Here is a 13820-nt window from a genome sequence, read left to right as displayed (position 1 = left end):
AACTGTTTTCGTTTTGCAACCCCCTTAACTTTGAGTAAACAGTAGTAATTTTCTGTCGTCATATTCAATGCAAATTTCCCAAAGGCGACACAACAGGAAACAAAAGACCTGTTAGTTGATAGCTTCTTTAGAACTGGGAGGTGGGAAGGAGTAGCAGGGGAGTGGGTTAAAGTTAATAGAGCCCAATTTCTCTTTAGCACAGGGGGCCTGAGCCTCCCCCTAGTTTGGCCATTCGGAGCTCTGTCGATTTTCCCCACGGAAAGGTCCCTGGGCCCTGCCTCCCCTCCTAGGAAATCCTCATTATTGCCCCCTTTGCCCCATATTTTGGGTGGATGGTGGCAGAGGTGATTTAGACATCAGTAAGCATCTCGTTCTGGTGCGCTGCATGGACCTACAACTGCCGACACGAAAATGATACTAATACAAACGGCTAGGGCGGAGAAAGGGGTCTGCAAGAGGGCCCCTCATCCTCCCTCCGCTACCGGCTCCTCACTAGGGGTGTAGAGCTCTGAGACTGGGATACCCAGAGAGAACATGGGAAGAAGCTCATCAGCTTGAAGGGAAAGAGGCCCCCTCTAGGAAAGCTCTTCTTCAGCACTAAAGAGGAGGGAAAACTTGGCCCGCATGCCCCTACTGGGGAGCGACACACCCCACATAGGCTGGCTTGGGGGGGGGGGTGCTCAGGGCCTCTCACCTGACTTCCTCCTCTGCTGGCACACACACCACTGCCCCACTCCGCACTCCCAAAGCCCAGGCAAACAAGGCAAGAGGAAGCAGCGGGCGGCAAGGGTGCGCGGCGGGGGCAGTGCAGGTGAGGGCCCGGGCGGTGGGGCTCCGGGGCGCGCCCACACTTACCCTGGCGGCGGGCAGGGCCGCTCTCCCGCAGCGACCCCGCGCCCGGGCGGCACGCAGGGATGTGGCGGCCGCGGTGGCTCGGGCTCGGCTCGGCTCGGGCTTCACGGCACGCTCTCGGAGCCACCGGCCGCCCAGGAACCCGCCGCCAGGGGGAGAAGCGGCCGCAGGCGCGGGGGAGGCAGGCCGGGCCCGGTCGCTCCCGCTGCGGGGTCCCCGAACCCCCCAAGCGGGAGAGCGACGACTGCGCGGCGCGTCTGGCACGCGCTCCCCCCGGGCGGCGGTGGGGGGCTGTCGCGGGGGCGCCCCGATCGCCCGTGCCGCGTTGTACACTGCGGGCTCAGAGCGGCTCCCGGGCCCCCTCCCGCGCCCCGCCCCGCCCCCGCCCCTTCCCCTCCCCCTCGGCCCCGCGCGCTCCCCGCTCGCTGCTCGCCGCGCTCTGCCCCCTTTAAACGCCCACTTCGGATGGGGAGAGGAGACAACTTGAAGTCAAGTTGCCATTAACTTCCGCGGCGGCCGCAGCTCGGCGGCGGGGAGGTGGCAGCAGCTGCAGCCACCGCCCGGGAAGTCCGCCGCCCGGCGCGCCCGCGCGGGGAGCCGACCCGGCCTCGGCCCGCACCGCTGGCCCACGCTGCCCCGGTTCCACGCCTGAGTGAGTCCCGCTCCTTTGCTCCCTGCCGGTGCTGCTCACGCTCTGGGTCTCTTGCTCGGCTCGCCTCCTTTTTCTGCGGATGCGGAACCGATCCAAACTTCTCGGCGGTCCCGGCTGGAGCGGCTTTGCGCCCCTCGCGTGCCGGGGTCTGCTGGCCCTTCTCGCGCGCGCGCCGGCACGCGGGAGGACTGGGCTGGTAAAGTAAGGGCCATGGCCGGGAAGCGTACTTTCTTGGTGTCCTTGCTTCTTTCGCTCACCTGCCTGGCAGACTCTGGTTGGATACTTTTGTACAGGTCGTGGGGACGGCCCTCTTTAGAGGAGAAAGGCGGAGTGGGGAAGCCCTGAGAGGGCAAGCGGGGAAAGGGGAGCCACTCTGTAAGCCCTGGTACCTGGAAGGTGGCGAGGTGCTGGGTGGAGTGAAAAGGTCGCGCGCCAGATCTGCAGTTCACTCAGCATCCCATCCCGGCCCATCTCCCCCTATCCTTTCCCGACCAGCACTGCTTGGCTGGTGGCGGGTGGCGGTGAAGAGGGGCCCGGGAAGTTTGTGGCAACTTATCTATCCCGGGAACCACCAGGGCGCTGGGCGCTCAAGTTGGATCCCAGAGTTTGAGAGCCTAAGTAGAGCGCTTATGGAGCCCTCGCCGGCAATCGCGGGTCGGTTCTGGACGGTGATTCGGGCTTGGGCTTGGGAGGGAGGCCGGGGAACATGCGCGCTGTCTTAGCTGGAATTGTGGCCACACAGGTGCAGCCCTGGGGTCAACTCCTTCTTTCCCGGTGAAGGTTCACACTCAAGAGCAGCGGCCTTTCCCAGTGCTCCTCCACTGCAGAAATCCCCGGGCGGCCGAACTGGGGTTGGAGAGCTGGGATGCAAGGGACTGAGGGGGCAGGTGGCAGGTCCGGAGAGCGACACGTGCGTGTGCCTGTGCCGAGCAAAAGGCGCTAAAGAGATCCCTTCGGGGATGAACACAGAACCCTGAGAGCGGAGGGCAGCATAGAGCTCAGGGTAGGTTTTTGGCCCCGGCCTCCACTAGGACCAGATTTTACTTAACAAGATGTCAACCATGGGGTCATCTCTCTCAAAATGCCCATTGACAACTTTGACCTCTGCGTCCTTCCAGGGAGAACTTTCTCTGAGGCGTACTGGATTTCCAGGGTTAAGACTTGGATTTCACTTGGCCATAGGGACAGGGAAGACACCTGGCTCCCTGGAGAGAACCTGTCTGCACGCGATTGATGGGGGGGGTTCCATGTTTGTTTGTAGCCTTGGAGGCCAGAGCACCCGACTTTCCAAAAAAGACAGAAGAGGGAATTGAGCCTGAGTCAGGGTCTCTCTTTGCTAGGAGTCAGGTTTTGTCCTTAAGCAGTATCTGGAATTTACAGTGTTTGGGCTGCTGACAGTAGCTCAGCCTCCCAAACTTTACTTAAATTTACACCTTATCCAAAGTGGATTTTCTGAAAGAGTGAGATTTATTCTGTAGTCAGATTCTCCTGCAATAAAAATAAATAAATAAATAAATAAATAAAGTCAGGCCATACTTTAAGTCCCAGGAAAGCCAGGGTTGAAGTGTTGGTTCTAAAAACCTTTATGAATCTCCCATGTAGAACTTGTGCTCTGACTTAGCAGCGGCTCTTTATTTCTATGGCTTATTATTTTAGAATAGTAGTAGTGCATACACTGGCTGCTCCAGTCTGCTGGCAAACATTAGCATTCAAGCTTACATTTTTGACAAATGTGCAGACAGGAATAGCATGAATAGGCATCTTAAATATTAACAACCCAAGCATCTGTTGTGAAACAAATTTAATATATTTACTCAGTCTTTCTCACATTGTTAGGAAAGGTTATAATAAGTGCTTAATTTCAACTTAACTTAGCAGAAGTAACTGACGGCATCATTCATACCTCGTCACCAGGCAGAAATACTTTAATTAACTTGGTTAAGGGCATTGTTAAATAAATACACTTTAAGCAATGTTCATACTATGTCACATGCAACAGTAGCGACAATGTGCACCCTATTTGTGTGCATTTTAAATGACCCATCTTATAAATATACCAAGAATGTTTATTCTTCATCTCTATTTGACACTTATTAGTTCATTTTTTTCTAATGGAAGCAATATTTTAAATGTAGAGTTGTTCAGTCATATGTAATACACAATATGTAAACAGTAGCAATAAAATACAAAGCATTGTTAAATTTGAATATGGCTACATGTAACAAGGTTATGCAAGAGAAATAAAATCACTGCTCAATTTTGTTTTCCTTTCTGAATAATGAATACAGATGATGGATGAAAAAAGAACAAATAGGGATTTCCTCCCTGAAGTAATAACTTCTTTAAGTGTATGCAAGGCAGGGGAAGGAGAACAATGATAAAGACGTAGAGAACTTCCCAAATCCACATAGTTGGTTCCAGAATCAGTGCATTCCTTGCTTTCCCACAAGCTGAAATATGTAATAAATAATAGTTCTTTGTATGTAAAAGTATTCAAAAGGAATGTCTTTTGTTCACTTGTAAAAAATTAATATATTCTCCTTTGGTTGATAATCTACAAAAGTAGTTCCTTTGTCTCCCGGCATCTTAAACAAGAGCAACAACAAAATGAATATTAGTTTATTCTGCAAAGAAGTCTGTTGCCAGCTATATGAACCTGTGACTGAGTGAGAAGCTGCTGCAGAGTGATGGCTGAGAAACACATTAAACTAGCAAGGTCTGAAAATCTAGGAGGGAATTTCAATTATTTTTTCATGTGACAGGTTGTAGGTTGTAAATTAGGCCTAAAAGGTCAGGTGACAGGCACCTGTTCCTCATTATTGTAGAAATCTTTTGGTTACAAACAGTGCTAAGCTAAACACAACATGGGTATATAGCAGGGGCTCTCTAAAGCACTCTAGCGGCTCCCACCTGCTCTGTGAATTTCCAAACAGGACATACACAGAGAGGCCCTGCTTAGAAACACATCATTTCTTCCATACATGTTATCTTGGATGATTGCAATTAATATATTAGTACTTGGAATTGATGAAGTACATAAATGCACATGACTAAATCAATCTTCTAATTATGTCTAGACATTATAGTTGAATGCAAAAATATTCTTTTTTTTAAAAAAAACCCTCATTTTCTTTTGAAAATTATTGACTGGATATCAGAACTGTGTTCATGTTTTACATGGGAGACCTCACCAAGTGCCCTTTTATACTTTTTAGATAAATTCTCATTTAAAATGAGGCCATAAAATATTTTTCTCGGCACCCATATATAGGAGCGAAAATCAGTTGCTGCATACTACCATAATTTTGTGCCATACGCAGCATAGGAAGAAAAGCACATTGTACACAAATGCTGCTAGAAGGATCTTCAGACCTAGCTGTTCTCCCTGGAATATTCAGAGTTCTTCCTATTGAAATAAGACACTACAGCTTAATTCCTATAAATAGTTTCCCTTCAGACATTCCAGAGAGCAAACTCTGCTTGTATATGGAGAGACCACACTAGCATAAGGTGACAGAATATTAGAGGTGCCAGTTGCCTTTAATTAGCAGAAGAGGAAGATTTTGTGTTAAGTAAATAGCTCAGGTTATTCAGTTCTCTTATTTAAATATATTCTTTATCCTTTTGCCATTAAATAGCTTGTGCTTATTATATGAAGCATTCATTTTTAGTATTTGCTTTTAAAATTGATTTGGTTTTCATATTCCAAAACTCTGTGGTGATTTTTTTTTACAAATTGATTTACATTTTGGCAGAATAGAGTTAAGTTAATTAATAGATCAGGCACGAAAAATAACCCACAGTAGGGTATATTTTCTGGTAAAATGAAAGTTAGGTTTCAGCATGATGAGCACCAGGCTTCAGTAATCTGCTCCTCGTGTGCAAGAGCACTTCCTACTTCGAGCTAGCAGGCACCTACTGTTTATTTACGCTGCATTAAACTGACAGCTCAGCAATCAGAGGAAAAATATTACTTACCTTCCTGAAGTAAATACCAGTTTATAGGTTAGTGCACGTATTTATATTCCTGTCACCACTAAATAACGGCTCTGTCTCTATTTTAATATCTACCTGGGCTGTAACCCAGGGATTCACACTCTTCCTGGCTGGGAGGAAGGGTTCGAGAGGAGTTTTTCTTCCCATTCCCTAGTGGCAAAACTTTAAAGAAGAATCATTTCATCTTCTCATTTCTGTCCTGTGAAATGAGTTGGGAGAAACACTGGGCACTTTTACTTTGCACTTCACCACAGCATCTGGCTCCCCGCACGCTGGCAGGCCACTGAACACAGCCATCCTGAGGATCCTGTGCACACATGTGTGCAAGCACAGTCAAGTATGCGTTTACTAAATTAGCTTTCTACAAAGTTCCAAATCGGTCAAACTATCTGATTCCTTAGATCACGCCCGTGACACTGGCTCTGCTTTGCCAGTTCTTGGACAGATTGCTGCAGGTTTTAATGGAGCTCTGCAAACAAGCCTATCAAGGGGGCTTCCTGGCTGAGTGACTGTTTCTCAGCTCCTCTAAACACACTCTCGCCTTTTTTTTTTCTTGTGGTTAATCTGCCATCCTCAAAGAAGGGTTGTAGCCACTTTTATTTTAAAATACTGAATACACTTGTTTCTTTTCCAATTCAAGATCCCTCTCTTTCAGGCCCCCCCTGAAACCTCAACATCCTTCTAAAGTTGAATGCCCAAACTCATGATTAACTTGAGAAATTGCTTATTGTTGTTTGAATTGTCTAAGAAGCTCTCGAGCTTACTGCCTGTACCCAGTTGTCAATCTCTAACCACATACTCCTCTGACATCAGTGCGGAATATGGCCTTAATACAGCAAGCATGTAAATCAAATCTGTTACACGAGGCTCCTTCCCTCCACTCTCCCAAAGAAAAAGCATCTCCTATGGTAATTTATATATCATTGCTAACTGCTGTTCTCAATGGTGAGTCTATTTAAACTTGATGTCTTCATAGTGTGATCAACACATTAACACACATTATTTTGTACTTTTGATCTTATGCCAACGGTACCTTTTGCTGTTTATTTTTTTAAAGTCTTTTTAAAGATCAGATATTTCATTTTAGAGTAAATAGATACAGATTGTGTGTATATGTATTCCGGGTGAGATTTAGTAGTAGAGTTTCTCTAGCATATTGGCCTATTTTTATTCCTTCAAGTCATTCTGTATCACTTGCACAGTTGTTGCTGTCTGCAGGCTTGTAATAGTAATTCTAACCACCTCCTTCAATGGACTTTCATGGATGTGATTCAGTTAATTCGGGATCCAGTTCAGTTGCGAGGAATGAAAAGCAGTTAAGTGATATCCCAGGATTTATATCACTACTTTCTGCTGAAATTTATTTGGTCCAGTTATATGATATTTGTTGAAGTAGCTTGTAACCAAACATGCAGTGTCTGCTCTGTTTCCAGGGGAGGGAAGACCATGCTGGACAAAACATTTTGGTGTATATTATTTTATTTTACCCAGCGCTCCTTTTAGAGTCACTCATTGTCGAACACATTTTTTGAGTATCTAGAGGTGCAGGTCCCAGTAAGGAGGGTGAAAGGCTTGCGGAAGAAGTAGCTGTCTGCCTCCACCTGGTTGTGACTCTACTAGAATGCTGTGGATCTAAGCCAGCCTCCCTCCCTCCGCTGCTCCTTTCTCTCCCCCCACCCAGGTGTGCCGGAAGTAGAGGGCGTTGTACACAGATGAAGGGGGTGGACTTTACTCAGAGCTGTGACCTGATTTGTGACGCACCCTCAGATCTGCAGACATGGTCCAGCTGCTTCCTAGGCAACTGGTAACCACCTCTTTTGGGATGTGCCTGCCTTACTAGCCTGCCAGAAAGAACTTCTGCACTGTCACCCCATCAAAGACCTTTCTTCTAGGGATAGATTTGGAGATCAGCCTCTGGTATCCGAGGAGGGTAAGTGTCAGAAAAGTTACTACAGGCACTCAGTCCCATGTGGAGAATCAGAGCTGCAGCCACAGTAACTGACAGGCTTTTGGCTCTGGGATGTTGGTAGGCATTTTTCTCTGTCGGATATTGGGGATATCACTTTTTTCTTAGCTACATATAATTGGGGCCAGGAGCCAAGGACATTCATTGTTGAGGGGTAAGATATCCTAGTAGCCCCCATGAGGGAAATTCTTAGACTTTCTTTTCTTGAGGTATTTAAAGAAAAGACAGTGTGTCATCTGTGTGGTGGGGAATTCTTCATATGCAGTTTTCCTGGAAGCCAGAGCTGATAGCTAGAGATTCCTCTGTGATCTCAGTTAGGGTTTATGATTTGCTGGTAAGAGGGTGTACATGACAGCTTGGCCTTTTAATGTTTAGTATAGAAAGACTTTAAGGTAAAACAAGTTTTACATTATAAATATTTCATTGTAATAATTTCATAAATAAAATAACACTTACTGTATATAGACATTTGTTTGAAATGAAGGTATCCTTGAGTAGATTGTTACAATAATTAGCTGTTTAATGTTGAATGCATTTGGGTTTTTCTGTTCCAGTGAGCCAGACAATGGGAAGCATTGGCGATCACAACAGTTAATTCTATGTGATTCTTGATATTTAGCAAGCCGTTCCTTCACTAAGAAAACATTTTACCAAGGAATGAAGGACAAAATACGAATGCTTACCTTTTATCTTTTAAAGATTCTGTAAGTGAAACAGTGGATAGCTTGTTTAATGGTAAAAAGAGTTCCCCAGTCTGTGGGAGGCAGGAACCCTATTTTAATAACTATGCTTCCAAAACTCGGAGAGGCGAGCTACTTTTTTGATGGTTTAAGAGGACTAAGAAACAATTTAGAACATTATCTTAAAAGTTTAAAAATGACAGCCTTAGTGTGTATGGAGTCATTGTATTTTAATGATACTGTATGCTTATTAGTGTTATTAGAGCAGTAGACAGCTAATTACAGCCTTTTTCTGAGACATGTTAACTGTATATTAACAACCATGTTAAGAAGGAATGATGTATACTTTTGCATACAAGCTGCTGCTTGCTAGATTCTTGAAAAATACCTTTTCGAATGTATGGAATCACATTTTTGGTCAAGAACCATCAAAGGTTTTCACTAAAATACATTCATTTTAAAACTTCTACACGTAATGGAATGCTTTTGTCTTTGCACTGGCTCCGTGACTCTTGCTCCTGGCATTAGATACAGTTACTGCGATACAGTGTCAGGTTTTCCATCCTGTATTTTGAGATGCCCACATTTCCTTGTTTCTTGATGACTTTGGCCAACGTGGACCATCAGAAGCTTACTGAGCTGATTTAGCCTGATAAATATTTTTGTGGAATCATTGTAGTCAATGTCCCTTAGCCAATTTACATTATTCTCAATTTCATATAAGCCAATACTTAAAACATATTTGAACAGCTGACCACAGTGATGATTCTATTGTCTAAATCTCAAATCTAGGTTTTCTGTCTCAAATATAGGCTTCTGTATCAGCAAAACAGTAAGTGACAGAGACCACAGGGTTTTAATAACTAAATGCTTCCCATGGATTTGTAGACCTTGTAACCTCCTAATAGAGCATCTAAAAACACAGGAACATTCCTACTTGGACAAGTTTTTAGATACTGTTGTTATCTATTACCATACAAGGTATCAAACTACAAAAGGGACTAAGTAGAAGCTACATTTCTGTAACAGATTAAATAGGAGAGACTGAACAGGTAGCATTCTCTGTCTTGCATATAGTAAGCACTCATTTAAGGAGAGCAGAATTAATAATTGGGTAAATATTGAATGTAGCTCATCCTGATAAAGATTTATTGAAGAAAGAGGCGTTTCTTTCTAGCTTCCTGCTATTGCTGAGGTTGTATGAGCACTAGTCCTCCCATGATCCCAGTTTTGAAGATTGTTGTATGTTTTTCTTCTCTAAGTATGTATGCCATCATGCTTTGCACAGCAGCGTTAGAGTTTCTGTTTTATCCTTACCAGCTTTCCTTTAGGATTAAGTTAAATCTCTGTTTAGGTTTCTCTGATATCAGGCTGTGCTAACAAACTTCACCAGAGTCAACCCAAAGCCTTGCCCTGCATTTGCTGCTGAGCCACCATGTTGGGTCTAGCTGATATTCCAGAGCCCAGCATACTGGGGATGAGTGGTACAAGGATTACTCATCTCAACCTCCTCTTTCCAATACAGTGCTGTTTTCTCAGGACCCCATAAAGCAGATGTCAGCCATGATGGACATATGAAGACAAAGAACTGTGGTTATGTACCTCATTTACCAACAGGGTAGGATTCGGGTGCTTACATGAGACTATCCTTCTATTCTCTAAAACTTAACCCGGAGCCAGTAGCAGGGCTCGTTAGCTTGATGTTAACTCTCGGGAAGGTTACGGGCATGCTTTGAAAGTTATCTATAAAGGACGCTTCTTTTAAACATTTTATTATCCTTTTGAAGCATGTGTGGGACTATTTGCAAGGCATTTCTATTTAGTCACACACACACATCCTTTAGGTGGTGCACTGCTGTGTGACCTGCAGTGTTAGCACACACACTCTGTCTCTTTAAAACACACTCTCCTCTATCTGCCCTATTAATTGTTGATATGTTGCCATCCACGAGACAAAAATTAGAGCTGTAATTAAATAATCATGTGATGCTCCTTAGTGCCAGTGAGAGCAAACTCATTTTTCCAGGCCCTGATGGTCACTGATTATTGTATTACCACTGGCTTGCGGATTTTTTTTTTTAACGATTCTTCCTGTAGCTTCCCTAACCACTGTCCTTTCAAAATTAAGGAAAGTAGCAGACACTAAAGCAGTTAATTGGCTGGAGGTCCTGAGGGATGTCAGGTAGACTCACCTTTTGCGTTTGGTCACCTGGTAGGTTCTTTGAGAAGGCTACATCAGCAGCGTGGTTGCCTGCCATTTAATTTACACTGGTGTTTTGGCTGGGATGGAGGCATATGGGGAATGCCAGGAGAATTACAAAAGGAGCTGGGTATTAAAATTCAGAAATGATTAAAATTGAAATAAAAGGATGCTGCTTCTTTGCCAGTACTCTGGCAGTCATAATGACACATAGAGATTAGCTTCCACCTTCATCCTCTCCTTCTTTCTCATTTCCTCTTGTTTATTATTGACACATTTTCCTTATGTCTGTCTCCCGTCTCTCTGTTTTTTTGTACTATTATGTGTTTCTCTTTCTCTCGCTTTCCTTAAGCATGGAGAAGCCTACTTAACCTTATTATAACAATAACAGAATAGGTTATTAATATTTAATATGCACATGATTAAAATTTCTCTCCCTTAAACATAGGTCAGCTGTATTATTATTAACCAGCATGTAATTTTTCATCTAAAATATTCTTATTCTGCCTTGCTGTTTCTGAAATGTCGTCTACTTTAGTAGTGATTTAATACATAATGTTTAGAAACTGTGGTCGGCTACTGAGAAAAGAACTTACCAGTCATGGATAATCAATTATGCATGAATTCAAATGTAACAGATGGAATCTGGTGAGTTAAAGTTTCTCTTTGCCTTAGTGGGTTTTTTTTTTTTAAATTTGTTTGTTTGACACCTGCCTCTTATATATAGATAAACATTTAATATAGCATGTAAGAAATTTCCTGTGTCTTTATTTCCTTTTTAAAGTGAATTTAGTTTTTACATTGAAGGCAGAGACACTTTGATCTGGCCCTAACCATCTTCTTCTGTCCCTTCATCTTGTAGCTCTGAATCATGCTTAGCTGATGGTCACTCAGCTGGACAGTGGAATGGGAAGGAAGACCCACACCTGGTTTCCCTCCCTTTTCTTAATTCTTGTTTTCTACTGTCATATACCTTTTCTGTGAGAGTTGCTTAATAATAGGATGTTACATTAGCTGTGGGTTTTTAAAAGATTCTGATGAAAACAGTGGTCTCCCACTTTTTAATTGCGTAATCAAGTCTTGCATGTTATGCAAGTGTTAACTGTCCATTTATCATGTTATGCCATATGTACATCAGATACATGCATGTGTACACATACACACATAGATGTTTACACATACTTGGATATTGGCCAGACAATTGGGTTTTTCAAATCTATTAAGAACACCACAAGAGTTGGTTTTATATCCTAAACTGTGTCCCTTGCCAGCCTTAAAGACACATTTACACTTATTTTGAAGCTTTGTCAATTTTTAGTGATAAATTTTCTTTGTTCAAAGTGAACAAGACTTGGTCTCAAGGGCCTTAGTTACCTCCAAGGAGAGAGAAGAAGTTTTATTTTTATTAAATGTACAATGAATGTGGATTGTTGCTTCTACTGTAGAAATAACAGGACAAGAGTTGGTAGTGACCATCTATCCAAGCAGTGCAGCTTCCAGACAGTTCGGAGCTGGTCCCCATCAAAGTTGTTCATAAATATGCTGTTGGCTTGTCCCCAACATGTACATATATATAATGCAAATGAAAAAAACCTTTGCTAAGTAAATAAAAATAAATTATTAAAAATAGCCCCAAGGCTCTCTAGTACTTTTTTAACTTTTTAAATGATTTATTTATATTTTATGTACAATGATGTTTTGCTTGCATGTATGTCTGTGTGACGGTGTCAGACCCCTGGACCTGGAGCTACAAACAGGTATGAGCTGCCATGTGGTTGCTGGGAACTGAACCCAGGTCCTCTGAGAGAGCAGCCAGTGCTCTTAACTGCTGAGCCATCTCTCAAGCCCCCTCTAGTTCTTTCTTTAAAGTTATAGTATGGTGTTATTTATAAGCCTTCTTATCAGCTGTAATTACATACATGCATATTTATAGTCCATGCTAGTTATTTAATAAATTAAGTTTCACAATAAACATATTAACAATGAGGTACCTTCAAGACAGGTAACTAGGCCTTCTATAGCTAAACTGTAATTCTATTTATAATAATTAATGCTTTTATACATAATAAGTATATCTTTAATTTAGATTCACTTCATATTAATATTCCTTAGTCATGCATATCAGAATATATCCATATAAATATGAATAAAATATAATTTATAAATTAATTTCCAGTTCATTAAAAATTCCACTGTTAATGTAAAACTCCTTAACATAAAACCAGCAGAAATAGATAACATAATACTCTGTCCGCGACAGAATAGCATATAAAGAATTTTTGTAATTGTTGGATAAAAAGTTAACTATTTTGATCCTTATCCCTATTAGAGGTAACTGACTGAATCTGAAATTAAATAAATTTATATTTAAGAACTTTTAAAAAATAGTCTAAAGTCTTCACATAGAAACAATTTATAGATTATTATGTAGACTACATTACAGCGTCCTCATAATGGTGCTTTCCTATTTTGGCAACTAAGGGAAGATGTACTGCTTTATGAAGGTAATTGTTATGCTTTTGAAAAAGACACACAATTTGGACTGCCTGTGTTCACTTGTTCCAGGCTCTCTCCCTCCTTTGCTAAGACAGTGTGTTGAGTAAAACATTAAGAGAGAAGCATCCTCTTGGATTGGAGGACCTTCAAAATGAGTGAGATGTTGGTTGGTGATCATTAGTCCAGGTTAGTTATCCTTGCGGTCAGACACACATCCTATGACTGAATAATCTGGCACAGACTGGGCTGTAGCTGTTAGCAGGTATGGACAAAGCCCTGGGACTTGGGCTAGGGGAGACTGTTCAGTGTCATGGAGTTCATTGTTTGTCTGAGGCTGGCATGATGTTTTCTGCTACTCCCAGGAATAGCTGGTTGATTTGTCCTTTTGTCTACAGTTGTTTCCTGTGGTAAACATATAACCTAAAATGTGCCATTTTGATGACATTAAGGATACAGTCCGGTGATGTGGATTATATTCACACATCATGAACAGCTGTCACCACTGTCTCTTCTGAATCCTTCCCATCAGCCATTTGTCATTTTACTTTTGGATTAGCCTCCCCTTTGACTTTATCAAATTTTAAGCATTAAAATGGAGTCTAATCATTTTCCAAGTGAGAAAGGTTTGTCTCTGGTGTGGCTCTCTTTTGCAGAGGACTGTCCCCTGCTAGTGTCCGGTGGCATTTGTTGGCTATGGCAGAACAGATACCACTTTTGGCTGATGTCCTCCACAGGCATAATTTGGACTAGGATTTGGGCCTATTGTGGTGTCAAACTCTTCATTTCTGCAACTAAACTAGAAAACATTCGTAATAATATCCGCATCTCTAAGGAAGTCTGGCTTATGTCCTAACTAAAGGTTGGGAGGGTTATTGTTGGAATTCACTGGAAATCGTTGGAATTCCAGTCTTCCCAAATTCCCAACAATCCTCCCTTCCCAATCAAGGTTGAAGTGTTCCTCAGTTAGCTTCAGGGCAT

General features: G+C 42.9%; 1 protein-coding gene across 5 annotated transcripts in view; it reads left to right on the top strand.

Moving 5' to 3' along the window:
- Positions 1 to 729: 729 nt before the first annotated feature.
- The window catches only part of Satb1 (SATB homeobox 1), a 93784-nt gene continuing 80693 nt past the window's right edge, over positions 730 to 13820 (top strand). For 2 of the 5 annotated variants that reach the window (XM_075980974.1, XM_075980971.1), the window contains exon 1: positions 730 to 811. The gene's annotated coding sequence lies outside the window, so the exon portion shown is untranslated. Of the gene's footprint in view, positions 812 to 1322; positions 1505 to 7278; positions 7431 to 13820 lie in introns of those variants that run through there. The other 3 variants (XM_075980970.1, XM_075980976.1, XM_075980972.1) reach the window with 3 other exon arrangements.

Source organism: Microtus pennsylvanicus, chromosome 7 (assembly GCF_037038515.1).
Source record: "Microtus pennsylvanicus isolate mMicPen1 chromosome 7, mMicPen1.hap1, whole genome shotgun sequence".
Classification (NCBI taxonomy): Eukaryota; Metazoa; Chordata; class Mammalia; order Rodentia; family Cricetidae; genus Microtus; species Microtus pennsylvanicus.
The sequence above is the reverse complement of the archived record's forward strand: the minus strand, read 5'-3'. Positions and strand labels throughout refer to the sequence as shown.